The following is a 4,412-nucleotide window of genomic DNA, read 5'->3' as shown; positions in this document are numbered from 1 at the left end:
ATTGAGTATATACTCACAGTTTTCATTGCAAAAGGTATAAAGCAGGAGGCACCAACTCTTTCCATTTCTGAATTGCCAAAATTTGGAAGCAACCAAGACGTTCTTAAATAGGTAAATGGATAAACTGTGTACATCCATGCAATAAAATATTATTCAGCAATAAAAACAAACTATTCAAGCCACAAAGAGACGTGGATGAATCTTAAATGCATATCACCAAGTGAAAAAGGGCAGTCTGAAAAGACTACATACCATTTAAAGACAAATACATGCTATTCTAAAAAAAAGTTAAAAGTATAAAGACAGTAAAAATATCAGTGGTGACAGGTGGTTAAGGAGAAAAGAGATAGATAAATAGATGGAAAGTAGGGCATTTTTAAGGCAGTGAAATTTTATATTGTAGTGGTGAATGCATGAAATAATGCATTTGTCAAAACAAAAAATCTGTACAATATAAAGAGTATTTGTACTGTACAAATACACTAATATAAATGATGAACTTCAGTTAAACTAATGTATTGATATTGGTTCATCAATTGTAATAAATATATTACACTGAGAAAGAATGTTAAAATAGGGCAAATGGCGTGGGGTAGGAGTTCCAGCCTATGGGAACTCTGCATTTTCTGCCAACTTTTTTCTGTAAATCTAAACCTTTTCCAAGAAAGACTCTGTTAAAAACATTTATTCCTCTCTGATATTCCTAACAAATTGAGGTCCTGAATAATTGCAAAGGATACTTGACTCTATAATTGATCCTCATATTTTGTCATCTACAAAATTCCTTCAATAAGAAGAAAATTGTTATGGCTTCTATATAGCCATAACAATATTAAAGTTCTTTAACACTTCCTAGATAACCTTGGTATAATGTTTTTAATACTCTCATTTTAAGAATATGGCCAGTTTTATGGAGTGCAGATAGGTTTATTACTCAAAATTTGCTAATGTCAGACTTTAGTCATGTTAATTAAAGGTAAAACATTGTTGTATTGGATTAAGAAAATGTTTTTAATGCTGTATGAAAACTCTAGATTTTATTTTGGGAATCCATAGTATTCATAGAACATTAAAAATAAGCTGAATAAAAAACATAATATCACCCAACTTCGGGTTAATAACAGTATTGGAAGGACATGTTGATAGAGAGACAGCTATTTATTTGCTCTAACTTGAATTTAGGGAAGTCATCGAATTAATGTATTTAAATTCTAGTAATCCTTAAGAGGAAAATAAGTTTGCACCTGTGCAGTGCTGTAGAAAGATAAAAGAATATCTGGAAAAGGAGTCATCAAAACTTCCAAGAAAGTCATGTAAATTTAGATGATAAAGCATACAAGCTTTAAAGTAATAAACACAATTCAATCTTTAGACCATCACCTGGGAAATGACAAAGATGTAGACACAAAGAGAGAAGATAAATACTATTAAAAGCAAAATAAGGAGACATGAAAAGTTTGTTTTATCTTTATAGGACCAAAAGTTACAAATACCACATCAAAAAGATGAATGACTGTTTGACAATATAAAATAGAAATCAAGAACAATTAAATTATAAAAGGGCTGTGTTATTAACTGATCTATTTGACTACATGTCAAAAAGAATAACTACTTAACGTAAGTTAAAAATTTGTGTCTACCTAACCCTAAAAGCCGTCCCTTCCTCATTCCCCAGAAACCAAATTGTGCATTTAGCATAAGCAGAAAATACATTATTTTCTGCAGAGGTTCAGGTTAAGCAGTTACAGCTGTCTAGACAGATTCAGAGACATAAAGCCATCAGATGAGCAAGGTAAATATTAACAAATATAATGGAAATCTGTCTTACTCCATTTCCCTTTTAGGGTTTTTATCACTTGAATAAATGAAATGTTAAGAGAATACAGGTGGTATGATCTGACATTTGAGCAATAAAACAGCTTAATAAGAGTCCATTGAGAGGTACTGAGGAATAAAGCACACAGCATAGTATTAATCACAGACATTAAAAGAGAAGACTGTTGCATTGTTTGGAGCATGAATGCAATTTTGTTTTGTTATTGTTTTTGTTTTACGAATAGAATAAGATTTGTCAAAATAAATGAAGTTTGTTAGTAGTTTCAACCTCCCTCCCTACCCAAACTCAGATATTCAGTTTCATTTTTCTAATGCTCCAAAATTGTCTTCATTCTTTCCATTCATGGTATTACTACAATATTCAAATTTTTAAAAACACTCAATTGTTGAATCTTTTCAGTGTCAATATGTTAAAATTAGGCATAAACAAGCATTAATTACATTTTTAAATGATGAAATTGTAACTAAGAATACTCAAGAAACTTAATTTTGGGCAACTTAAGCCAGAAACAAAAGGACAGGTGTTCAAATCCATGTCAGCCTGGGCCCAAAGATCACACTCCTCACCATCCCTCTAAATAATCTCTTGTTCCTCTCTCAACCTGTCCACATGTCCTTCAATGTTACTTTCTTCTCTAGCCCTGATAAAAATATAAAAGTATTGATTCCTATATAATATTAATTTATAGTGCATACTATTCCTTTATATGAAAAGAATGTGAATTAAAAGTAATATTTAAAGAAACAAGGTTATTGTGAATAAACTAAAAACAAAAAGGCATATACTATGTTGAATGTGGTAAGATTCAATATTTTGTTTCCTTACAATCATGAGATCAAACAAGCTAAGCTCCTTGCTGGGAACTTCCCTGTATATGCTAAGAAAACTCTTGGTAACTTTTGGTGAAGAACAATCTTGAAAGCCCCAGGGCTATTATTATTCTAAAGTGAGAGAAAATAAAAATATGGCATATATTGAGTGGACCCCAAACTTAAGCCCCCTATAATCCTTGACACGAATGTCTTAAAAGCTTCTTGATACACAGCTAGGTCGTTAGTTATTATTTATTGAATTCACTGAACCAAGGTTTAGGATTACTATCCAGGCTTCCTCCTGCTTATTTCAAGCATATTCCTGTACCAAATTGCTAAATCCTCATTCCAATCCCAAACTTATACATATCCCAGAAATCTTATTACCATCTTATATATACTATGTGCCTTTTTTATTATTATTATTATACTTTAGGTTTTAGGGTACATGTGCGCAATGTGCAGGTTAGTTACATATGTATACATGTGCCATGCTGGTGCGCTGCACCCACCAACTGTATGTGCCTTTTAAAGGCTTGGTATTAGGTTACAGCACCTTAACTCTCATTTCTCTTTTGCTTTTAAGTTTATAATGATAGAAAATTTCCTCAACTACTTCATTCTACAAATCATAATTGGTAAAATGAAGTGTTTAAGGCACTGAATCAAATTTTCCTTTTTCATATGTTTTCCTTTTACTGCGAAGTCATACCTGTAGAATGAAGACTGTGCCTTTTTCACGTTAAAGTAGCAATTTCTCTTTAGCAGCAGAGCAGGTTGGACAAAATCTGTACGGCATCTCAAATTACTAGAGATTTACCTAGTGTACTTTTCCTTTTTGTAAAGTTCCATTATTATGAGTTCTCATTGTGAGATGGATGGAGGTGATTTATAGGCTACAGAATACCAAACAAGCACAGGCATAATAAGAGAAGGATAAACCATCGACAAAATAAAGTCAAACAAGCCTCACCTGTTTTATTGTTGGTTTTATTAGTGAAGGGTACTCAAATGTTTATTAATCTGTAACTCTGTTTTCAGTCTCAGTTTTTGAAATAAAAGCCTTTGCAGATGAGTATTTTAAAGGTCTATAATAGCTATTTTCTTATAAGGAAAATAAGTACATTATAGCACAAAATAAAATTTAGTGTATTTCTCAGGCTACACTCACGTCAGCAAATACCTAAATGCTAAAATGGTAAATTATCCTATAAATGTACAGCCAAATTGGTTTCATAAAATAATCACCAAGTTGTGCCAATTGTCAAAAAGACTAAATACAAGCCACACTAAGAAAGTTCACAGTAAACTGCGAAGTGAATAAAATCAAGTTTCTTACAATAATGAATCATTGAAGTAACAGCATTTCTTTTCCAGTAGCAGGATATATAATCAAGCCATAGAAATTTATTCTGATTAACATCTATTAATAAAGACCAGAAATTAAAAAAACATACATTTACTCTCTAATTTTAATAATTATAAAAATGGATGTGATGGAGAATTCCAAAATAGTGGTGATTGTGTCACCATTAACGTTTACAAGAAAATAGTTAAGAAACTGAAAAAGATACTCTGTCATTATGAAAACATTTCATGCCACTATATAGAGATATTAATTTTTCCAAAAGATATGTGCATAATTCTTAAAAACATTAAAAAATGAAGTGTGTAGTAAGATCATACTAATGTCTAACAAGAAAATAACACAAAATTATTCCATTAACTGAAGATAAAATTCTAGAAACTCAATTTGACTCATC

This window comes from Pongo abelii, chromosome 14, assembly GCF_028885655.2.
Source record: "Pongo abelii isolate AG06213 chromosome 14, NHGRI_mPonAbe1-v2.0_pri, whole genome shotgun sequence".
In the NCBI taxonomy this organism is placed as follows: Eukaryota; Metazoa; Chordata; class Mammalia; order Primates; family Hominidae; genus Pongo; species Pongo abelii.
This window is presented reverse-complemented; position numbering follows the sequence as displayed.